The sequence below is a fragment of the Balaenoptera physalus genome, assembly GCF_965194825.1.
Source record: "Balaenoptera physalus genome assembly, chromosome: 18".
In the NCBI taxonomy this organism is placed as follows: domain Eukaryota; kingdom Metazoa; phylum Chordata; class Mammalia; order Artiodactyla; family Balaenopteridae; genus Balaenoptera; species Balaenoptera physalus.
The window spans coordinates 59,650,088-59,676,030 of NC_138899.1; the positions used below are offsets into that span (position 1 = coordinate 59,650,088).

Here is a 25,943-nt window from a genome sequence, read left to right on the forward strand (position 1 = left end):
CCATAAGATTGCCCAAACTAATGTTTAACTGTACTCATTAAACAATATCTGCCCATTCCTCAAATCCCCTAGACCCTGAAAACCACGATCCTACTTTCTGCCCCTATAAATCTGATTACTTTAGACACCTCATATGAGTGGAATCATACAGTATCTATGACATTTCACTTAGCATGAAGTCACAAGGTTCCTCCACATTGCAGCATGTGTCACAATTCCCTTCCTTTTTTTTTTTTTTTTAAATTTTATTTATTTATTTATTATTTTTGGCTGCGTTGGGTCTTCGTTTCTGTGCAAGGGCTTTCTCCAGTTGCGGCAAGTGGGGGCCACTCTTCATCGCGGTGCGCGGTCCTCTCACTATCGCGGCCTCTCTTGTTGCGGAGCACAGGCTCCAGACACGCAGGCTCAGCAACTGTGGCCCACGGGCCCAGCTGCTCCGCGGCATGTGGGATCCTCCCAGACCAGGGCTTGAACCCGTGTCCCCTGCATTGGCAGGCAGATTCTCAACCACTGCGCCACCAAAGGAAGCCCATTCCCTTCCCTTTTAAGGCTGAGTAATATTCCGTTATATGTACATACATTTTCTTTATCCATTCATCTGTGGATGGACCCAACCCACTTTTGAACAACTCTCAGGGGTAGAAAAGCCTTCCTTCCTTTGAACCCAATTCTGTTTCCTTCTAACCTGTGTTCACAGGTCCTAGCTCTGCCCCTCAACAGTTACACAAAATAAATTGAGTCTCTTTCCCCGTGTCGGTTCTCTACTTATTTTAAGACAATTCCAGGTTGTTTCTAGGACTCCCCTCTCTTTGACCTGTGAAATGAAGCCTGAGAACAAACAGTGCCGGAGGAGCTGCTTCAGAGGGAGACAACTTCTTCCATTCATTCTCTGCCCCAAAGGCAGGGGAATCTTAGTGCCCTTCACCCCACACAAAGGCCTGGAGAGCTGCTCAAGGGGGGGGGCTCATTTCACACTGTCCTGGTGGACAGTACCGTCCACCCCACTCACCCCATAGCACAGAGGGTCAGCAGAACCTCCCAGACGCCCGGCCTCCACCCCCAGGCTAAGCATAACTTCAGCCTGCACCCCCAACCAGTGTTAACAAAGCTGGGGAGGCCCATCAGCCACTAGCCCCATGAAACGTTGGTGGAAGATTTCTGAACGTACATTCGTGCCTCAGCAAATTATCTCCCAGAACGCAGTGAGGACGCAGAGAGGTAAAGGAGAGATGCCAGAGTGAGAAACTGAATTGGTTACTCCCGAGATGGCCGGTGCCAGTGGTAGATGGCCGGTAGAAAGAGGAGACTTCACCGCACCCTTCTCCCCAGAGTTGGAGGGGGCAGATCAGGTTGCTTCTCATTCCTGCCCCACCCGGAGGAATGGACTCAGTGACACTGCAGGCCTTTCTCTTCCCCGCTATCTTTGAGACCAGGCGCCGTGTTGACCAAGTGGGTCAGATACAGGACTGCAAAAGCATTGTCTGAACCTACCAGGGAGGATGTGGCCAACATTCCTCGGTGTGTTTGCAAATGTGGCCCCGAGAGAGTAGGTGCAAAGAGAGTGATGCTGGCAGAGCACTCCTACCCCAGGGAACCAGTACTTCCCTCCTGCCACAGGTGCTTCTGATTAATCCTTCCAACCCAGCTGTACAGGCATTTCACATTCGACGGCAGAGGGGGATCCTACACTCCGAACTCTATCCAGGTGGGTTCTGTAATAGGATATTGTTCATTACAACAGAACTCTGCTTTTCCAGAGCTTAGAAATCCATAAACTGACAAATTTCCCTGATACATATTTTTCAGATTCTAGAAAATTCAACTCATTTATCTAATATTCCTTACTCATTATTGACTTCTAAAATCATCAAAAATTACATTTGATAAATAGCCGTAAAATTACTACATCAAGGACCTCTATACAAAAGTCCAGTAATAAAATGGGCTGAAAAAAGAAAACAATTGTATTAGGAGATTTAAGCTAAGGGAGTAATGAATTAAGTATGAAGTTTCACTCTGAGCTTCCTGGCAATAAAATAGAAAAAAAAAAAAAAAAAAAAAGAAGAAGTTAGGCTGCATCTGTTCCATTATGTAATTAAAGAGAACATAAAGACTCATTAGGAGATGCTGTCTTGATAAATTTCAAGTAGGGATTATTTGCAAAAACGGAATTTAAATGTGGCTTTTTAGGAATTCATCTACTATGTGTATAAGACCTATCTGTATGTGTAAGTGTGTCTCTGTGTAGGTATGGATGTACATATCTATCTGTCCATCATCCCTCACCTCTTTGTGTGTCTGCGTATTTCATAGATTTAAAAAAAAAATCTATCAGGAGCCTTTGCAAGACTTCATTTGTTTCACTTTGTAGAAATGGCTGCCTCTCATGAGAAAGAACTTGGTGGGAAGGATGGGGGCAAAGGTAATCCCGTATCACCGGGACACCTGCACACTTACACTGTCCTGCTAGTTAGCTGAGCTGATCCTACACACGCCTATTGTTTCATAATCTGGGACCTTTGGCCACTAGTGGGGGAAGGGGAATTGGTCAGTCTTGCTTCCCTAAGCCCAGGATCCAGGTGCCTGAGGAAAGCTCTTTGGCACCCAGGTGCCCTGCAACCAGAGCATTTGTGTCTAAACCCACCCTGTGGGCCAAGGCTTGCATGTGACCGGGCGCCCGCTCAGCTCCCATTTGGCACCGCAGTTCCCTGCTGGCCCTGGAACCCTGCCCCAAACCACAGCTGTCTGGCTCGGGGCCTGACAATCCACTTGCTCCTTGCCAAAGCACTCCCTCTCTGAAGGACTGGAACTTATCGCATCCTTCTCTCACCTGCTTTGAGGGGTCTTGCTTCCACCCTGATGGTCCAGACATTCCTCTCCCATCAAGCCACTTGCCTGTCACGCATGTTCCTTGGCCCAGAAACCCTAAAACTCCCATGCCTCCACTGCTTTGATCAAATACCCTGGAAGGTTAGACCCACGTTTGCCAAACCCCTGGGGAGTCAGATGTAGATTCCAGGCTGTCCACCTTAGAAGGCAGCCCAGAGCAACCCTGAATCCTCCCCTCTGCCCACCGCACCACTGATTAAAAAGGTTATGAAAGCAGATGGAGGTCTCATACTTCCTAGGGAGGAGCCCATGTAGAGGGTGTGTCCAGGCCTCCTGACATCGGGGCGGGAGGTTGTTGGTGGGGCAGTGACCACAGTGCGAGCCGAGCTGTCACTCAACCCGCAAGCAGGCAGGAGGGTTCAGAAGGGTCCAAAGTTACGCATTGCGTTGGAGTGAACAACGTTTGCTGATTTCACCTGGCCAAGCTGCTATAGAGAGACTGAGAACATGTGCCCATGACCAGTCCTTAGAGGGAAATACAGGGTAAAGATTCCTTCCAGCCCCACCCTTTAAACTAAGGAAAGAGCCAGAGGAAGAGCTGAGACATTTCCAGGCCCTGAGAGACTTGTTGTAAGAGGAAAACACTTTGCAGTGGTTTTGTTTGTTTGTTTTTGTTTTGGCCGCGTTAGGTCTTCATTGCGGTGCGCGGGCTTCTCATTGTGGTGGCTTCTCTTTGTTGCAGATCACGGGCTCTAGGCGCACGGGCTCAGTAGTTGTGTCTCGCGGGCTCTAGAACACAGGCTCAGTAGCTGTGGCGCACGGGCTTAGTTGCCCCGTGGCATGTGGGATCTTCCCGGACCAGGGCTCGAACCCGTGTCCCCTGCATTGGCAGGCGGATTCTTAACCACTGCACCACCAGGGAAGTCCCTGTGCTGTGTTTTTAGCTAAATCCACGGTTAGGAGCAGGGGGAAACTTGGAGCTTTAACAGCCAATCGTGTCCTCCTGAAGTAGAGGATACAGGTGTCCCCAGCAATGGGCACAGCCAGAAGGAGTTGTGATCTTTGGGAGCCCCTCGGGGAACCCTGCCAAGCTCAGGTGGTGGTGGGGTGTATGTACTCCCTGGGGCTGAAGCATTCCAGAGAACTAACCAACCAACCACCGAGACAGCCATAGCAGTAGCCCTATCTGCTTGAAAGAAAAGATGTTTGTAACCGATCAAAGCAATTCTGTGGTGCCTGCTCCATAAACATCCACAGCTTCCACCCACCAGAGACCAAGCAGCTGAGGTGGAGAGAGGGAAACACCCCCTGAGGTTGGCAGATACCACGTGTGGCAGCCCAGGGCTCCTTTGGGTGAAGTGGAAATGTGCCCATCCACACACTTGCTGAGGCCATGCGCCTGGGAGAGACTTTGAAAAGCCATCCCCATGTGGAAAGAATAGTTTTCTCTGGATTCCCTACTTCTCCCCCTGACTCTGCCTTCCAGGAAAACGTTCCTGTGGACGGTGAGGGGAAAGTGGGCCAATGGAGGCCGAGGCAAACAGTGAGAGAATAAAACATTGATCGTCACTGCAGTTTTGTTCTTTCACCACATGAGCCGGGCCTCCCTTCTGTAACTTCAGGTACAAGTGCACAAGTATTTATTTTCATGTAGTGATGCAAAAGTAGATAAAATTCATAAACGGTGAGCTGCATGCCTTAAGTGACCTTCCAGTGGAGTAGTAACACAAAGTCATTACGTAAAGAACATCTGATTTTAGATGTGCCAGAAAGCTAAACAAAACAGAAAGAAAATCCATTTTTCAGGCCAAGTAAGACAGGGAGTGATTATGGACAGCTGAGTTATTTTCTTAAAAGAAGAATGACACACTGAAGTCATAACCTGCAGTTTGGCTGGAGTGCTTTAAGATGGGAAAATACCCAAACCAGCCTCTTCCATCCCCTTTTCCCTGTGGCTACAAAAAAACTCACGCACAGACTATTACCGGCTGAAGTTTCTGCTGTGAAAAACTGACCACGGGGCAGGTGATGCCGAGCTGAGGCCAGGGACTCCTGGGCGCCACTGCCAGCTCTGTGGCTTAGAGGCTTGCTGCCGGGAAGCCACAGAGCGAAGGGCCAAGGACATGCAGACTGTGACCGTGGGAGAGGCTTGATACAGGACAGAAGCAAAAGGGACAAGGTAGTTATTAAACAGCAAAAATAGTTTCAAAGCAAAGTTTGCTAATGCTGTCCAGATTAGAAAAGATGACTGATCAAACAATAGTTTTGTAAAATCTATATGCACTTTTACATCATCATAACATGTACTTGGAAAACAATTGCCCAGGTTCAGTCTCCTGTGCGTGGGAATTGGGATAACAAGCAGAGACCCACAGCAGTCCTGGTTTTCAAAGTGTGGTCCACATGCCTTTTTCCTTGCATCACCCAGGGATGCCACAGACTTCCGGGCCCCCCTCAGAACTACGGAGTCAGAATCTCTGAGGACAGGGCCCAGGAATCTGTATTTTTTAAGTTTGTAAGTATAGTCACTTTGAAAACCATTAGCCAAGGGTAAAAAAAACAAATTGTCAACATATATCACTCCCCTACACACACAATTTTGCAGTCAGGCACTGGGAAGCACATTGGATTTGGAATCAAAACACTTGGGTTAAAATTATGCCACTTAGCCTTGAGCAATTAACTTATTTCCTATGGCTCCAGTTTTCCTCATTTGCAAAATGAAAATTCTATCCAGAGTTGTAAACATTAATTGACAAAGAATGTCAAAGCATTTGCAATATAAACTCTACAGGATTAATATAAATGTCTATTATTATCATTATTAACTGTCATGGTATCACAAGTCCCCACCCACGGTGCCAGCACCCTAGTCTAAGTGACCATATCTTTTGCCTGGATGATTCTAATACTTCCTCCTAAAGACACTCTTCCCTCCCTCTCCTTCTGTCTCATACTCAGCTGATTATTCACCTCTCTCACTTAAAACCTTCAAAAGCTTCATGTTGTTCTTAGACTGCAGTCTAAGATCCTTAACAAGACTAGCTCTTATCCTTAAAAGACCTGATTGACCGAGAGAAGGTAGATTGAAATGCAAAAGATCTAGAGTATCATTGGCTGTCCAGCAAAATCCACCCAGGCTTAATTCCAGCCGTTTGGAGTCCAGGCAGCTAAGACATAGCACAGAGGATGGGGCCCTGGCTACATCAGAAGACCCAGCTGGTTGTAGGGCAGGATTAAAAACAAAGCCTTGATCTCACAGGCATGCCTGAGGCAGCCCTATTGAAAACGGATAAAAATACAGTATGAAAAATGTAGGCTTTGGACTGTGTGAGCCTAAAGAAATGATTCTAATTCACAATGGTTATAATAACATGATTAAATATCATTTAAATAGTTAAAAGTAATTTTTTTAATATATAAAGATGCTTGCTGATAGGCATTTTTTAAATTAAATTTAATTTTTTTTTTACGCAGCAGTTTCTTATTAGTTGTCTATTTTATACATATTAGTGTATACATGTCAATCCCAATCTCCCAATTCATCCCACCACCACCAGCTCCTGCCCCTGCTATTCCCCCTTGGTGTCCATACGTTTGTTCTCTACATCTGTGTCTCCATTCCTGCCTTGCAAACTGGTTCACCTGTACCATTTTTCTAGATTCCTCATATATGCGTTAATATACAATATTTGTTTTTCTCTTTCTGACTTACTTCACTCTGTATGACAGTCTCTAGGTCCATCCACATCTCTACAAATGACCCAGTTTCATTCCTTTTTATGACTAATATTCCATTGTATATATGTACCACATCTGCTTTATCCATTCGTCTGTCGATGGGCGTTTAGGTTGCTTTCATGACCTGGCTATTGTAAATAGTGCTGCAATGAAAATGGGTTGCATGTGTCTTTTTGAATTATGGTTTTCTCTGGGTATATGCCCGGTAGTGGGATTGCTGGGTCATATGGTAACTCTATTTTTAGTTTTTTAATGAGCCTCCATACTGTTCTCCATAGTGCCTGTATCAATTTACATTCCCACCAACAGTGAAGGAGGGTTTCCTTTTCTCCACACCCTCTCCAGCATTTGTTGTTTGTAGATTTTCTGATGATGCCCATTCTAACTGGTGTGAGGTGATACCTCATTGTAGTTTTGATTTGCATTTCTCTAATAATTAGTGATGTTGAGCAGCTTTTCATGTGCCTCTTGGCCATCTGTATGTCTTCTTTGGAGAAATGTCTATTTAGGTCTTCTGCCTATTTTTTGATTGGGTGGTTGATAGGCCTTTTTATTGATGGAAACATTTTTCATTTTTTAAAATAAACTTTTATTTTATGATAGTTTTATATTTACAGACAAGTTACAAAGACAGTGCAGAGGGTTCCTGTAGACCCCTTACCTGGTTTCCCCTAATATCATCCTTTTTTAAAAAAAAAAAAAATTATTTATTTATTTATTTGGCTGTGCCAGGTCTTAGTTGCAGGACGCGGGATCTTCGATCTTTGTTGTGGCATGCAGGACCTTTAGTTGCAGCATGCAGGATCTTTAGTTGTGGCGTGCAGGATCTAGTTCCCTGACCAGGGATTGAACCCAGCCCCCGTGCATTGGGAGCACTGAGTGTTAGCCACTGGACCACCAGGGAAGTCCTCCCCTAATATCATTCTTACTAAACTTTGCTACATTTATCAAAGGTAAGAAACCAACATTGGTTCAGTACAGTTAACTAAACTCCAGACTTTATTCAGATTTCACCAGTTTTTCCACTTATGTCCCTTTTCTGCTCGAGAGCTGATTCAGGAGTCCACATTGTGTTTAGTTATCACATCTCTTTGGTCTCTTCCCATATGTGACTGTTTTGCAGATTTTCCTTGTTTTTGACAACCTTAATAGTTTTGAGGAGGGCTGGTCAGGTGTTTCTTAGAAAGTCCCTCAGTTGGGATTTGTCTGATGTTTTCTCATGATTAGACTGGATTATAGGAATTTGGGGTGGCGGGGGGAGGAGAGGAAGACCACAGAGATGAAGTACCCTTTTCATCACGTTTATCAAGGGTACATGCTATCAACACAACTTATCATTGTTGAGGTCAATCCACCTTGATCACCTTGCAGAGGTAGTGCTTGCCAGACTTCTCCACTATAAAGTTACTCTTCTCCCCTTTCTGTACTACATTTTTTGGAATCAGGTCACTAAGGACAGCTCTCCAGGCTGAAAGTGTGTGTAGTGTGGGTTAGGGATGGGGGCTGGGCTTTAAGCTCCACCTCCTGGAGGGCGGAGTATCTACATGAATTATTTGGAATTCATCTGTAAGGAGCAGCTGTCTCTTCTCCCTCTCCCCCATTCATTTATTTCTTCAACCACCTTTTTATATTAGTATAGACTAATGGATATTTATTTTATAGTTTGGGTTATAATCCAATACCATTTATTTTGTCACTCATATTGTTCCAGGTTTGGCCACAGGGAGTACTTTCAGATTGGCACTTGCGTCCCTTTGACATGCCCTATCCTTTTGTTTTTGGAGCTTTTTCTTACTTTCTGGCACCACAAGGTATTCCAGACTCATCTTGAATTTTCCCTGCCCCAGCCCTAGTGTTGGCCATTTCCCCAAGGATCCTGGTTCCTTTTCTTGGAGAATGGTATTAGAAACCAAGGTCTGGGTGTTGAGTATAAACTAGAATTTTAAAACACTTTTTTAGTGTTTTTTAATTATAAAATTAATACACACTGTTGGAAAATTTTCAAACAACACGGAAATGTATCAAATAAGACATAAAAAATTCCACCTGCTGATACCGCACAGGGCCCTGCAGGGGTCCTGGGCACAAAGCCTTTCTGTGTCCCCCATTTCTTTGATTATAGGAAATAGCCTTCATTCAGCCTCCATGACCTTCCTTGAGTTCCAATGGGCAGATTAGTTGTTAATTAGGGAAGGGAGAGGATGAGAGACCAGGGAGAAACAAATAGTCAAACAGAGCAACCTTGGGGGGACTTCCCTGGTGGTGCAGTGGTCAAGAACCCACCTGCCAATGCAGGGGGACACGGGTTTGAGCCCTGGTCTGGGAAGATCCCACATGCCACGGAGCAACTAAGCCTGCGAGCCACAACTACTGAGCCCACATGCCACAACTACTGAAGCCTGTGCACCTAGAACCCGTGCTCCGCAACAACAGAAGCCACAGCAATGAGAAGCCCACGCACCGCAACGAAGAGTAGCCCCCGCTTGCCGCAACTAAAGAAAGCCCGCGCACAGCAACAGAGACCTAATGCAACCAAAAATAAATAAATAATTAATTAATTATTTTAAAAATCTGCCTGCCAATGCAGGGGACATGGGTTTGATCCCTGGTCTCGGAAGATCCCACATGCTGCGGAGCAACTAAGCCCATGTGCCACAACTACTGACCCTGCCCAGGCAGATGTAAAGACCCGTGTTTCATATGGTGAAATAAATAAGCCAGGAGAAAACAAATACAAAATGAACCTACTGAAGGGGTCAAGCAGAGGTGGGGTCTTGACTATATCATGAAGAGTAGAGAAAATGCTTATGGGTATAATAGGGTGTCCCAGCTGAGCCAGCAGGTTGCTAGGTTGGAAAGCCCTGTCACCAGCAAGGGCAAGGTAGTCCTTCCTACAGTCAGCGTGTAAGGGAACTAGGGTTTTGCTCAGATTCTAGCAGAGAAAGCAGACAGAGCCACAGGATAACGCAGTAACGTGATAAGCTCATACCCTCCATAAGACCTTTGCCCGTGCTGGTCCCTATGCAGGGATGCTCTCTACATCATCAGTCTCCTTTACTTCATTCAGGCTTCAGCACTAACGTTACCCCTTAGAGAGGTTTTCCCTGATCTTGAGACTTAAATCAGCACTCACGACATCGTTACCCAGTTGTCATTCCTTCAGAGTATAGTCACTACCTGAAATTACCTTGCCCACTTGTTAGCTGTCTCTCTCTTTCCATAGGAATATAAGCTCTGTTAGAGCAAACATCTTCACTGTCCTGTTCATTAGATATTTTTTAAACAAATGAATAAGCAAAGAGAATGACTCTTCTGGCTTGAGGCTAGGTAAATAAATAACATTTTTCAAACATGTCCAGCATAGCAGATCCTTCATAAAAGATAGTTATTATAATGACTATTATTTATAGATGTCATGAAATATCAGAAGCCCTGACTTCAATGCTTCCGACTCTTCTTAAAAACAGGGCCCAGTGGCCAGGGCAGTAGAGGCTGAGCAGGCGAAACAGGTGGAGGGGAGGAGGGAAGGCCTGGGATAGCTGCTGCAGCTTGCCTAGGAAAAGAGCTGAGGGGGATGGGATGGGCAGCTCAGGAAGATGGGAGGGTGTGGGGACTCCAGGGAATTCCAAGAGAAGCTGAGATGTGGGCTGTGGGAGCTGAGATTGGAAAGGAGCAAATCCTAATCTGAATCTTGTTTAAATCATAAACTGACGATGGCAAGGACTCGTTTCATTCAACTTCAAAATTCCAGAGTACATCTATTGAGGGTCCATACGTTCAAAGCACTTGCTGGTCCCAACACAGGAGAGAGTTGAGCCCAGATATGGCTCAGGCCCCTTAGGGCACATTGTTCTGGAGGATACAGAGAGGTAGGTTACAGCTAACTATGATAGTATAATAACCCTATACTAGGGATTGCCAGTGGAGGTTGGGATGGTCTTACAAAGGATGCCTTGGAAAGAGAGAGTAGGGCTGGCAAAAAGGATGAAGGGGGTCTTTTTGAAGGGGATCAAAGCCACGTTGGTGATTAAAAACACAAAACTCAGGGGAAATATCTATTTCTTGTTTGTTGTGGTTTTTTCCACTGATCTTATGTCAACAAGTTCAGGGTCACTTTTAACTGGCAATAATATGGTCGGAAAAGATCATTTCACTAAGATAGACTGCTTATCTGAGGTCAGCAGAGCTATCAATAATTGGTTTTTGTCTTTTCAAGAACAAAATAAGCTGAAATTCAAGAACTGGGCCTGAATGACTATCTGTGTGACTCGCCAAAGCTGAGCCGCTGCACAGAGTGAGCCCGGCTGGTCACGTGGTGCCCTTCAGTCTTGGGACCACGTCTTGACCCCCTTCACAGGCAAAACATAAGAAGGACTTGTCACCTCTCAGCACCCCCCTGGGTTTTTTCTGACTCTGCAAAAAACAATCAAATAAAAATTTTATCTTCCCATGATCAGAAAATATTCTCCATGAGGACTTTTCCTAGGACCTTGAATTTAAACTGTTGAAATTCTTTATTACCTGCTAACCTTGTCAGCAGCCTTTTTGAAATGGAGAACTCACCTTTAAGGAAAATCTGCACTTTATTATATAAATGGTAAAAGTTAAGCCTTTAGTTAACGTTCAGAAAAACCCCACATTTTTGCCTTGTACTATATATATAGCGGCAAGTGTATTCTAAGAAGAGGAAGACTTAAGACACACCGACATGTGGATCGTACACCTTTAAAGATGTCTCTGTTAGTAGGATTCTGAGTGTCATATACACTGAAGTTAATTGAAAATGAGTCACAACAAAGAGAACAAATGAAACAACATGCATAAACTTTTATAGAGTAAAAACCTATCAAGCATAAAGTGGTCATCAAGCACTTACCATATGTTCAAAACCACTCTGTGTTTACCCAAGCACAGTAGGGCTATCTCCAGTTTTGCACAGAAGGTGTGTGTCCAGATTCATTGGTAGGTTGTATTTTGGTTTTAGGGGTTTTTTTCAACTCAGAATAAATTTCTTGTAGGCATACATCTTTGTTTCCTATGTTATGTGTTAAATAGATTTTGTGGGCTAGCTTAGGGCGTAGCCAGCATATTGTTTATATGGAAAGTGTCACCACATTTCAGTTTATAGCTCAGTTGCTGGGACTCACCACCCTGCTCCTTTCCCCCAGCTGTGGAAAGAACACAGGACAATAGTGGGAGGGGCAGGATCACCACTGTGGCTTCTGATGTCTCTTCTATTACCTCTGAACTTGGTTCCTCCTCGGGTGTTCAGCCATTCTGTCAGTTCTTAAGGAGAGAATTGGCTCCCTTTGAGTTTGCGCCATCATAGGACTTCCGGTTTGGGACCCATCCTCTCTTGTTGCAGGTTGAGTTGGGCTTTCTGGACTCCTCTCTTGGACCCATGTCCTCTCCACTGGCCCTTAGATGCGCAAGAGCTCCAGAGGCTGGTCCTGATCGGAAAAGGAGATGATGCCAGGCCATCAGGAGAGAAGAAAGTCTTGGCTGGCTCAGCAGTCTGAGCAAGGTGGTTTGTCTGGGGCTCCTTGGGATAAAGCAGACTAGGTCTGAGACCTCTGTCTTCAGCTTCCCACATCCAAGCATGGAACCCAGCACTCAGCCCTTCAGATGACAGGGAGACTCATGTATCAACTTGAGAATGAGAGGAGAGGTCCCACCAAGGGATCTATATTTCCCAACTTTACCAACAATCCTCAGCGTTCTCTTGGTCAGCACCCAACACCTGCTTCTAGGACAAGGTCAGAGCCAATTCCAGGAGTGGGGCATCAAGTCATTCCTGTGTTCAGTGGGTATTCTCTACTTTTTCAGTTTTTGCAGGGTCAGTGCACGATGATTCTGGGCGGGCCTCATCTTGTTGGAGTCACGTGTTCTCCAACTGCCCTGCCATAAATGGAACTGGACTAAACTGAAGCAGAGGTTCCCTTTGGCTGGCTTCCAAAGTAGAGTCTGGTCAGAGAACTCCAGAGTGAGTTCAGAGATGTGGGTGGGGACAGGCACTGGGTACGTGGAAAATTGAGAACCTCATTTAGTTTCACAAAGTGCATTCAAGGTCTTGATACAGACTCAGGATACCAGTATCTAAGGGTAGAAATTTATAAATGAAATTGTTTTCACTACTCCCAAAGAATGGTAGAAAGGTAAACAAGAATTGCCTAAGTAGGAACCAGGGAAAACTGAGAAGGAAAAGCTGGATCCTATTCAAGGTGGAGGAGAATTATGGTCAGGAGTTCAAATTCAATGTCATATTCAAGAGTAATTCAGAACAAGCTCAAATCCAGTCCTGGCAGGTAGTAAAGTCCAAGAGAGACAAGGGGGTGGGAGTGACAAGTCTGGGCAATATTTAAGCTTCTGAGGCCAATAAGAAATCTTGAATAGATCAAGGAGGAAATGACACATCAGAAATGATTCTATGAGGATTTATTAGAAGCTTATCCTAGCCCTAGGGTTAAAAGCTGGTATCTACAACTTTTGATGCAGATCTTTCTTTAGAGACACTTTAAAAAAAAAAAAAAGAAAGCTGGTATCAACCTGACAGGACAGACTCACCTGTTGGCTGGGTTGAGGTAGGCTCGATCCAGGCTCAAGGTCTGTTAGTCAGGCTAACTACACACAGAAAGGAGGGATGAAGGCCACCGCACAACACCATCACTGGCATTTAGGTCTGTATCTATCTATTGACGCAAGCATGAGTCATAACTTGGCCATGGACTCTTTATAGAGTACCTCCTTCACAGTAAGAAGTAAGTATATTAGTCAGGGCTCTTTTCATCACAAAGGACAGAAACTAAACTCTAAAGTCTAAAGTGGAGAAAGAAATCCATGGGCTAGATGACCAAAAAGTGCATGAGTAAAACTTCAGGAATGGCTGGATCCAGGGGCTCAGATGATGTAATCGAGGATATGTCCTTCTCCATCTCCTGCTTTCCTTTGTGTTAGTTTCAATAGTTAACTTAGAGTTGGCTTAAATAGTTCAATCTACATGGTGATAAGATGACCATTAACACCCCTAGGCTTACTTCCTTTCTTATTTCCTCCTCTAGTGGAAACAGAGTCCCCAGTAAATTCCAGAATCCAGTTTTTATTGCCTGGTTTGACCTTAGACTCTTTCCTGAACCAGTCATTGTGTCCAGAGTGGTACTCTGATTGGCTACACTTACATCACATTTGACAAGCTCTAGCCAATCACATGGATTGAGAAGTAGAAAAGAAGTGGTTCGCTATGGAAATTTGGTGTACTATTATCAGAAGATCTGGTTGGGGGAAAGGCAAAACCAAAAGATACCCACGACAATGAGTGATTAACTAATATTCTATCAGGTAGAGTCTCTCTGGCCTGGTTTTGGGCAGAGCTGAGCCTGCAGGTGGCCAATGACCACTAATGTTTGGGCGTTGTTAGAATAAACAGGGACTAATACGGTTGTGGTGTGGTAAAGTGTAACAGCAGGTCTTATATTTGTTTAATGTTAGAGTTTTTACCAAGTGCTTTTCTCAAAGTTTATATTATTAAATATTATTTAATTAAATGAGCTACATAATAAGAAGAATTACATCTCCATTACAGGGGTGGCAAAACTGAGGCTCTGAAAGCTTAAACAAAAGGCCCTCTTAGTAACAGGTATCTGGTTAAAGCATAAATCCAACCTCCAGATTCATTGTTTATTTCACTCCACCACAATTGCATCTGGGGAAAATATATTTCCAAATGTTGCAGGAGGTTTTGGCTCTTTCTACGTGAGGTGGTAGGGATGATCATCTAATGAGACAATATCCTTGAAGGAATAGTTCAAGGATCAACCTCACGATGCAGACAACCACATGGATGTGTATATGTATGATGTTAAGCCTGTGCTTAAAATCTGATAAAAACAAAAATAAAAATATTGGGAATATCTTATGAGTTCTTAACTGTTAATATTTTTTATGTCTGTGTGCATTTAGAAGTTACATAGGAAAATACTTGATAAAAACAGTGAACACTCATAAAATTACTGAGAGAAAAAAATCAAGCATTTATAAAAAGTAGCTTTGAGGGAAATGGGAGTTTTAAAGTCATCTAATTAGTTTTTAATGCAAATAACCAACACAGTAGATGATATGTTTATATTGGTAATGGGATGTCAGGCAAAAATATAACTCTGTGCATATTTAAAACACGCTGGTTTCTGTGGCTTATTAAGGCAGCTATGTCACCATGCTCATGTATCTGTAGATAAGTGTTTCAAATACTTTCCACAACTGGAGAAGAGTTTCAGAGATTCATAGTTAATCCATCAAGAAGAGAGCTTCTTGAGAGAGCCTAGCCTGCACCAAGTTGGCATCTATTCCAAGAACAGAGATAATACCATATACGGTTCTATCTTCCTACTAGGAAGGGGCAGTGAGCACATCTATTAGTCAGGGAGGTGTTTATACTTCGCTTGTCAACTCCAATAATGCAGTTACTTGAACTAAGCTCTCCTTCTTTTATTATAGTCTTGAGTGTTTAATATTGCATTTGAAATTCTACAACTACATTGAAATTTTTACAATCTACTATAACCCAGCAGGTACCCAAATTTAATGACTACTTTCACATTCAAATACTATTAAAGCTAGAGAATGACTACTTTCATATTCAAATACTATTAAAGCTAGAGAACATTATTTAAATTATTGAGTCTTCTTGATCATACAACAACAAGTTGAATCCTCACTAATGAATGAGTTCATTTTTCTTCTTTGGAATTTAGCCCCTGTCAAACAACGGGCTTAAGATGTTAGAATTTTCTAGAACAGACCTCCTCATAGGGTTGTTCTTCAACATTCAAATTAGATTCTTCTTGAGGCAAACTGTTCACTTAGGTACCATAAAGCACCTCCAGGCCCTCTCTACCCACAATGCTTCTGCTCTGAATTCTGCACTTAGAATGGATATTTCGAGTGGCTGTGCCTTTATAATGATATACGTACCGTCTTCCCCTTGGTATCGCGGGGGATTGGTTCCAGGATACCAAAATCCGAGGATGCTCAAGTCCCTTATATAAAATGGCACGGTACAGTCAGCCCTCTATATCCACAGATGAGGAATCCGGGGATAGGAGGATCTTGGTAAATGCCACACTCCTCACTTTATACAGTGACAAGGTTTTCAGGCACAGTGAAGATCATTTCTGGTTTCCTGTTTGGTAGAGAACATTTCTGTGTGACAACTGCCACCCTTGGGCTATGCTTTTCCATAAGCTGAGACCTTATATATAGCAGGTGTAAGCTCTTAGCTATGTCACCTAACTTTTCAGGGCTCTGGAAAAAAAACGTGAAAACTCCACCGCCCCCCCCCCCAAAAAAACCACTATTGTTTGCTATCCAATTCCTGAAATTTCAGCCTTGGCTGAAACCATGATGGATAGTTTTCAACATAACTGCCAACCTTGACTGGTAATGACAGATGGGTTCTAAGACCAAATCCAGGTTCAGCAAGAACCAGTACTGTTGGGGGGACACTGAAGCCCTCTGTAATACAAGTACCCCCAGGAGGAAAACTCTTCTGAACTGTTGACAGTCATTTGCACCTTAGTGGGGATGAAAGTCTAAAAGTATATAGAAACTGGGAGGAGAGGGAATCAACAGACGATGCGTTCCCAGACACTGGGAGGAAGAGTGATGGAGGTGCAGCAGAGAGGGAGGTCAGAGATCCACACAGCTGTGGCTATAACAAAATAAAGCAACATGTTAGCAGAACAGAATTGTTAAAGGGTGTTTCAGGACAGGACTTGAGGTTATTAAGGCACAATGACTGTCCATTCTTGCTGGCTCCAGCACTTATTACAGTGTTTGGGATATAGTGACAGCTCAATGAATATTGGTGTTTTCAATGAATTTTTTTGAATGAATGAATATCTGTTTTTTTAAACAATTAAGAAAAGACTCTTTCAACTGACAAGAGACAATTCCCCTGCCAGTGATTTTAGGAATGTACTCCTTTTTTCTTTTTATGATTATTATCATCATATTCTTACTATCATTGTCATAATCATCATGAACTAGAATATTGCTGCATCTTACCGCTTAGTCCCATGCCAATAAGGGATCTGAGTAAGCTCGCATCTATGCTTATGTCCCTACAACTGATGGGTTACCATATTAGCTGTTTATTACCTTATAAAGGAATGTACTCCTTTGAATCAAAAGGTATGGATGAGAGAACACTAGTTTCATGCTCTCCCTTGATTGAGAGCTCAGGGTCCAAAGAAACCTTACCTTGCTTGAATAAGCAGAACAGATGCAGATGGCCTAAGGGGTAGAAGGTGAAAATATCAGCAACTGGAGCTCATCTTAGAACATTTTCTCATTGCATCCAACTTCAAAAGAAAGCTTCTAATCACCCACCCCCCCTTACAGAACACCCTACCACACAGAGACATACTCATGAGTACACCAGTCTTTGGTTGTCCTCCCTTGAAATCGTTTTGCAGTTAACAAAGAGATTATCTATGCTAGGAACCTGAGGCTAAAAGAGATGAGGTGAAATGCCTCTTTGTTCCCTGAACCCAAGCCCAGTGTTCTTCCCTGGGCAAATAATGAAACTAGAAATACTGCTCAGATGTATAATCCCAATCTACCTAGGTCCCTGTACATTTCATAATAGCAATAATGTTGGAGATGCTTGAAAAGAGAATATTTAAATGGAACTAGAGTGCAGGGCCCTTAGTTTAAGGAGTGTAGCAGGAGGCCAATGGGAATTTCAAATCACCTACCATGTTTTACTTTCTTTTCACGTTGTTGCTTCCCTCTGTTCAGTGACTGGGTCAGGGTTGTTCCATCACCTGGTAACATATGAAATTCCCTTTCATCCTGAGTATTCTGCATTTTCCATTTGAGGTTATGGCATTATTAATCGGAGCCAGAATTCGTTACCTACCTTCCCCACATTTGCTCTGTGGTCCTTATCTATTAATACTAGACTCTGGGAGGATATAAGAAGATCCTAGGGATCTCCATGGTACTGAGATGTGGGCATCCATATGAGGAACTCTTGCAGCGCTAAGGGGTGCATACCATGTACCATCAGATGCCAAGAACCAGCAATAAGGACATAAAGTCAGTGGCAAGCCCACCGAGATAAAATCCTCTAACTGGTTGTAAATGTAACATAAGCATATTTTCCCTTCTCACCTCTGTAGATCAGAAGTCAGTAAACTTTTTCTGTAAAGGACCAGCAAGTGAGTATTTTAGATTTGTGGCTCATACAATCTCTGTCACAGCTCTGCCGTTGCAGCAGAAAGCTACTTAGACAATCATAAACAAATGGACGTGGCTGGATTTGACCCACAAGCCATAGTTCGGCAACGCTTACTCTAGATGATAATGATAATAAATAATATTTTTTAAGACCAGGCAAATTCTTTATTATACAGCATTCCCTAATATTTTATTTTTCTGATATATTGTTTTTTTGAGGTACAGTTGATGTAGGATATTATATAAGTACAATATATATTATACAATATAATTGAGGTATAGTTGATGTACAATATTATATAAGCTTCAGGTGTACAAAATAGTGATTCACAATTTTTAAAGGTTATATTCCATTTATAGTTTTTATAAAATATTGGCTATATTCCCTGTCTTTTACTATATATCCTTGTAACTTACTATAATAAATAATAGTGAGTGCTATATACCAGGTAGATTATTTTACTTAACTTTCTCAGCAATTCTATGAAGTGGATACTATTATTTTTTATTCCCATTTACAGATGTAAAATTTAAATCTTATACAGTTTAAAGGAAGGTGCTTCCTATCATATAGCTGGAAATCAACATCGCCAGTATTTGAATCTGAGGTTTGCTAACTCAGAGGCTGCTTTGATCCTTTTTAAGGGGTAAGACTTGATGTGCTGATGGGCAGGGAGGTGCTAGCTTGGAAGGAATGGGAAAGGTGTTAGAAGACGGAAAGAGAATTTATTTAACTGTTAACCTTTGGTTGATGTTTATCCTTCTGAGTTAGACTCGAGATGTATCTTCAAGACTTTGACACTGGGCAATCACGCTTACTCTGAGATTCTGTAAGCTGATAAACTGGCCTTTTCTCTAAATCACCGTGCTATCTTATTACCTAGAGAGGCCGTGACTTTGAGTAGCAGCCCCAGTAGAGGTAACAAGTAACACTTCATAACTAAATAGTGCTTTACAGTTTACAGACTCATTTGATTCTCATGGTGACCAATCCCTGTGCTTTGCTCTCATTCTGCCTCTATTTGGAAAGCCTTTCTTCCAAATCATCCTCCTTCAAGGTTTTGTTTAAATGCTTCTGCTTCCATGAAGCCTTCCCCAGTGGCGCCAGCCAGAATTAATGCTTCTTTTACTTGTGTCTGGATCACTCTGCATCCTTATCACCTAGAAGGCGTGATATGTTTTATTGTAAACACGTATGTACTGGTCTTCCCTCTTATACTGGTCCGTAAGTTCCATGAGGGCAGGAAGCATGCCTTGTCCCTTCTTTTGTGCCCACAGAATTTGACATGGTTTAGGGGGACACTAAATATGTGCTTAATTGACTTAAATTTAATTATCTTCATAACAACCTTGGAATTAAGCTGAGCAAATGCTGTCCTCTTTTGCAGATAAGGAACCTGAGGATGAGAGAAAGAATTATTTGTCTTGGGAGAAGGTGTTTGCTAGAATCTTCACATAGTCTTTATTTACTGCGTGGCTCCTCATTGCAATGAAACTGCTCCGGGGTTTTCAAGTTCCTGGTGGTAATGGGCTTCCAATGGCTCTAATTGTATATGCAGAAATTATGAAAGTTAAATTTGAGCACGTGTGACCTCTGAAAAATGATTGCTTACGACACTTCTCGTAGCAACAAGCATTATCTTTGCACAACAATATCACCCGAGATATTGTTGGGAACAGTGATCAATTCATAAATCCGCTCAAGAGATGCTTAAACTCTCTTTAAATTTACTGCAAATTTGTAAGCACAAAACCTCTTTTTCTTATTGAGGGAAAATTGACGTATAATAAAAAGTACAGATTTTCAGTTCGATGAGTTTTGGCAATTGTACATACTCTTTGTAAATACATAACTTTTTGTAAATTTAAATTTGTGTATGTGTGCAAGAGATTATAGGACATATTTGAGACAGAAAGGAACAGGGACAGGCACAAAGAGATAGACCTGGAGAGATGGCATAAAGATAGATGTGTGGGGGGTTTCCCTGGTGGCGCAGTGGTTGAGAATCTGCCTGCTAATTCAGGGGACACGGGTTCGAGCCCTGGTCTGGGAAGATCCCACATGCCGCGGAGCAGCTAGGCCCGTGAGCCACAATTACTGAGCCTGCGCGTCTGAAGCCTGTGCTCCACAACTAGAGAGGCCGCGTTAGTGAGAGGCCCGCGCACCGTGATGAAGAGTGGCCCCCGCTTGCCGCAACTAGAGAAAGCCCTCGCACAGAAACAAAGACCCAACACAGCCATAAATAAATAAATAAATTTTAAAAAAGATAGATGTGTGAAAAAGACCGGAATTGCTCACCAATTCTGACAGGGTAAGTGGTCAAAGAAATAACAGAATAAGTGCCAAACCACCTAAATAGATTTCTTAGAAAAAGAGATTAAGGATTGCTGAGTGATCCCAAGATGTGTGGGCAGAAAGGAAAAGCTGAAGTTTCTGAGATCAAAAGCAAGTTCCTTTCTCTGACAACCTCGTACACATACACAAAGATAAAACCGTTCTTATCAAGGAAAAAGCAAACTATTGACAGATGCATTCCTGAAAAATAAATGGTCATAAGGAAAAAAAAAAGTCAAAATGGCCTCGGGGCAAGTTTTATATCCCAGAGGCTAAATAATATCTGCCCAGATTGACAAGGAGATATGGTGAGAGGCAGGACCTCAAGACTGAATTTGTTGTCTAACACAGGTACTGATGAGGTACGGAGGCTTTATGTTCTTTATTCCAAACTCTTAGTTTTTTTAAACACACAGCAGCACAAACAACAAACTTTAAGTTTTTGATTCAACCGAACAAGTCAAGAGTAAATCATGTTTCCATATTTCATATCCCTAATAACCAGTTACTAAGAAGTCAGTTTTAAGGAATATTCCAGGAACTCTGGGTACAGATTATATTATAGGATCTGAAAGTGTTTTATGACTCAGGACTTTCTTATCTGATCTGGATTGTAAACTCCCTAGGTTGGCACAAGGCTTCTAATAACCGAGATAGTCCTATATACCACTCCCTCAATGAAACTGTTTTATCAAACCAGGAGTGTCTAGAACTTCATTACTGAACTGGATTATATTTCTGAGGTCTTTAAACAGAATGCCATTTAACCAAAGAAAAGCTATAAGTCAAACTGATATACTCTCTCCACAGCTGTTTCTATTTTGTGGATACTCCTGTTGTACAAGCCTCTGGACTTAGACTGCCTGGGTCTGGATCCTGATTCTACCACTCCATTGGCTGTGTGACCTTGGGTAAGTTACTTAACCTCTCTTTGCCAATTTGTTCATCTGCAAAGAGGGGGAGATAGTACCTGTTTCATAAAGACACTGTGAGGATTAAATGAATAATATCCATCCATTTATTTAACAAATACCATTGGACCTTTGTAGCTGAGTGTTCCGCATCCAAGGATTCAACCAATCACAGATCAAAAATATATATTTTTTAATTCCAGAAAGTTCCAAAAAGCAAGCTTTGAATTTGCTGTGCACTGAGAACTATTTCTATAGCATTTACATTGTATTAGGTATTATAAATAATCTAGAGATGATTTAAAGTGTACAGGAGGATGTGCATATGTTACATGCAAATATTAGGACTTTTATATAAGGTACTTGAGCATACATGGATTTTGGTATCCACGGGGGTCCTGGAACCAATCCCCCGCAGATACCAAGGGACCACAGTTGCATTTCTTGAGCCTCAAGCATGTGCCAGGCAATGGCTTAAGTTCTGGGGGAAACAGCAATGAACAAAATAGGCAAAAGTACCTGCCCTCATGAAGGTTACATTCCAACCAGAGAGGCAGACAATAAACAAGTAAACAAGGACATATACAATGTCAGATGGTGGTAAGTACTATAAGAGAAAAGAAAAGCAGAGTAAAGGAAATAGGAGTTGGGGGCTGCTTTTTAGAGCCCAGGGACAGCCTCGCTGAGGGGACATTTGACACTAAGAATAATATCTGATGCATAAGTAAGCATTTAATAAGTGTTAGTGTCGTCATTATTATCACTATTAATTAGAACCAAACTTAACCAAATTCGCTTATGACAAAGTCCCCAGGGAAGTGAAAAAGGTTAAATTTCTGCCAGGGAGATTATAAATGCTATAAAATACAACACCAATGGTCACTTTTGCTTTGGCAACCTATAGGCTGTCCTCTCTCCTCCTCCCATCCCATTCCTGCCCTCTCCCTTGCATCTTTGACATCTATGCATAAATATCATCTTCCCACGTGCTCCTGCCTGGAGGTATGTTGTACACTAGCACAGCACCTTATATTTTTTCTTCCTAGCATTTATGTCGCATATCATTAGTGTCTTATGTTGTTTATTCTTATTGTTTTAAGTCTGTCTCCCCACTAGACTGTACTCTCCATGAGGGCAGGGACAGTGTCTGCCTTATTAACTTCTAACCCCAACTCCCTTCATAACTGGCCTAGTTAATGGGTGAATATGTGGTTAGAGGTCTCTACCCAGCTGTGCCCATGATTAGGCAAATGACTGGCAGCGTACCTGCATCTTCGGCACCTGTATCATGTACCTCTTCTTGCACTTTCATTCAACACAGTTTGAACTTCCCATCATTTTAATTGTAGACAAAGATCGAAGCTCATCCGCAAGACAGTCTTTAAAGAAACAGGCAATACCTGTGCAGAGTAAAGAACCAAGAACCAAGCTTACTATTCTAGGAAAATAAAAAGTCCCCCAAGTGGACTTCCCTGGTGGCACAGTGGTTAAGAATCCGCCTGCCAATGCAGGGGATACAGGTTCAAGCCCTTGTCCGGGAAGATCCCACATGCCGCGGAGCAACTAAGCCCGTGTGCCACAACTACTGAGGCTGCGTTCTAGAACCCACAAGCCGCAACTACTGAGCCCGCGTGCCACAACTACTGAAGCCTGCGCACCTAGAGCCCGTGCTCTGCAACGAGAGAAGCCACTGCGATGAGGAGGCCGCGCACCACAACGAAGAGTAGCCCCCGCTCACCGCAACTAGAGAAAGCCTGTGCCCCGCAACAAAAGACCCAATACAGTCATAAATAAAATAAATAAATTTATTTTTAAAAAAAAAGTCCCCCAAGGAGTAATGGTAGTCTCATTTATGTAGTCTGGTATTTAGATCGTATTGGCATGATCTTATTTGTCGTCATTATTCTGAAACAGCCGTAAGCATCTTGACAAGACAAATCATCACAAACTCTTAATTCATGACCTATGGAGAAAGATCAACATAGTCAGCTTTTAAGTAATTACCCATAAGATGCACAGAGATAGTAAATGTGTGAGTGTGCACACACGGGACGGGACTCAGGGCTAGAAATTAGAGCTGATCTGAGTCGGTCAGATCAAAACTGACCAATTCTTGTGTGTATTGAGGGGCAGAACTTGTGTGTTTTGATTTTTCTCTACAAAGCAGGATTGCTAGGGAGCAATACTAACCATATCGCTACCTCCTAGGGTATCACAACACACACATCACAGAAGTGATTAGAAGAGGCGAGCCAAGGCCAAACAGGACAGAGGTAGGCAACGATTCTCAGAACATGGTCTGACTCTCTCCCAGAGCAGCAGTGAAACGATTTAGCAGGACCAGGAACTGCACGAAATGTAGTACAGCTAGGGGCTATCTGTCTGGTTTATAGATTATCCACTCCCTTTGCCTTTTTCCCCCCTCGGCCTACATTTTCTAAATGTAAGCCTTGATCATTCTGCATCAGCAGATAATAAACAGCAAGTAGAAGTAAACTATGATCTTTAGCTGCCAACCGTTACTCCAAGCAAAAGATGGGATGTCATTAGCATAGCTCTTGGTTTATTTATTTAACTAGACACAGGTTTCACTTTTCCAAGCTATTTTTGCTTTACTCCTGGGCCCACCCTCTACTTCAATAGATTTGCAAGAACAGACTGTCAGAAGCTTTCTCCTCGTCCATTTCTACAATAGGGCTTCCCAGAGGTGAAAGGGAATTGCTGGGGGAAGGTTAGCATGAGTCTGCATGAGGCCTGGGCCAGCCTAAGGAAGAAGAAGGCATCCCAAGGGTGAAAAGTTGAAGGGGAAGGTAAAGAAAATGGCCAGGGTTCAGAAACTGACTCATACTGAGAAATGAGCCGGAGGGAACGTCACTGGCTTTATCTGAAGCAGAGGCCACGTCCAAGGGACAGGTTGATACCAGGAAGGAGAGTGGACTGTTAACAGTTTGGTCATGGTTTCTTTATACAAAGCAAATGAGAATCCCAGAGTGAGCTGCCGTATCAAAAGAGGAAGCTCCCTGGAGAGGAGCCAGCAGGGAAGTCGTGGGGTGAAGGGCTGGGGGTAGGTGAGGGGCGGGCAGGGAAGGAATCAAGTCACTGGCCATGTTTGTAGAGTGAGCTGAGACGGCTGTCCCCCCAGTGCCATAGGGGACCCAGCCATGACATGATTGATTTCACACCCCGGGAAGGACCATTTACAAAGAAGCCGGGCTGGTTGTGAAATATGAGGCCATGGTGTGGGCGACTGTACATCTCTGGCTATTTTTTTCTGTAAGGCAATTACATTAAGTGCTTACCATCAATCCAGAGAGGAAAAATGAGGGCACTGTGCTTTGGGTGGCAAGGTTGAGGAAGGGGGTCTAAACTGTCTCCCTGCCATAAACAAACATGCACATACAGAAAATGAACCCTCTCAGATGCTGACTTCTGACGACGGGGGCAAGGGAACACACCAAGACCCAAGGGCATGAGGGAATATTAGTGGTGTCAACAACTGCATATGACAAACGCTGAAGGGGAGTGAAACTTGCCAAGTGTTAATGGATCTGCTGGAAGTGGAGAAAACTGGGCACCTGCCGTGTGCCGCCTGACCTGTCTCTCCCCACCTGAGCTGTGGCCAAGCGAGCTGTCTCTCTCTTTTCTTCTTTCCTGTTGAGGCAAAATAAAGGTTTCTCTTAAATGTTTTTCAGAACCTTCCCTGACCCCAGAGCCATCAACTGATGTGTGAAGGCCTGCTGGGTATCCGATGCCAGGGAAGAAATGCCACTTGCAGGTGCAAATGCCCCAGGGGCATCCTGAGCGCTCACTCCAATCATTCCTCAGGCTGGCAGCGTCCCATCCCAGAGGGACAGCCCAGCAACCATACAAACGGGAGTCCCCAGGACGTTTTACGGAACGTGTGCAAAGGGCTGATGTCACGTGAAGGAAATAGACAAACACCCCAAACTGCCAGGGCTATTAGCTCACCTGGAAGCAAGAGACACTGCCTCAGCTCTAGGAAGCCCTCAATACATACCCTGTACTTGTAAAATTGATTAAGTAATTATGCCCTTCAGGAAACACCAAACAATGGAGGAGACCAGGCAAACAGGGCATCGCTAAAAAAAACTATACAGAAAAATACATTCATTTCAAAAGGGTCCAAGGAAGGAGCATAATGACACAGAATAATCCCTTTGTATTTTTCTAACTTTTTAGATAGACATTTTCAAAAATAAAGTAGAGAGAATAATAGAATGAACCCCCCATGTACCCATCACTCAGCTTCAAACAATATCAGGATATGTCCTTCTTATTTTATCTGGTCCCATCCCTCTTTTTTCCTGGAGTGTTTTAAGAAAAATCCCAGACCTTTTGCTATTTTACCCAGAAATATTTCAGAATGTATATGTAAAAGATCCTTGCATTTGCATTTTTTACAGAAATTTCTATCTCAAGTATTGAGAATTTAAAGAGAAAAATTATTGCCTGGGGAGGCAATAACTGAGAATTTGGAGCATTCTTTCTGCCTACCTGCTCTACCCTGAAGCCTTCCAAAGTCTTGGGTAGGCATGTGTTGCAAAACACTTTAATGTGTGGCTTCCTTACCGTACAGTGTTTTCTTTTGCCTGGAAACTACCCCAGAACCCACGGATGGACCCCTAGTGGTGATGTCTGCCCAGCTGGCCTGATTTCAAGGGTAGAGACTCTGGGCCAAAGTGGGCCAATGAGATTCTCTCTGCTGGGGATGTGAACTTGGAAGCAGAAAAACATGATCAGGCAAAACTGAAAGAGAAAGTTTCCTCAATTCTGCTGCTGAGAGCCAGGAAGCTGCCCTTCCCAAACCTTGGGAACCTTGGTAAGGTTCTTGGCCTTCCCAAGGCTTGGGATGGGCTAATATTTGGTTAGAT

General features: G+C 43.2%; 1 long non-coding RNA gene across 3 annotated transcripts; it reads left to right on the forward strand.

Moving 5' to 3' along the window:
- Positions 1-556: 556 nt before the first annotated feature.
- On the forward strand, positions 557-24,968 carry LOC309647777. Of its 3 annotated transcripts, none has more exons than XR_014256282.1 (4): positions 557-3,372; positions 19,194-19,328; positions 20,951-21,051; positions 22,401-24,968. It is a non-coding gene; the product is annotated as an uncharacterized lncRNA (long non-coding RNA). The 3 variants fall into 3 exon arrangements; XR_014256283.1 differs by lacking the exon at positions 557-3,372 and adding an exon at positions 15,914-18,452; XR_014256284.1 differs by lacking the exons at positions 557-3,372; positions 19,194-19,328 and adding an exon at positions 20,069-20,117.
- Positions 24,969-25,943: the final 975 nt, after the last annotated feature.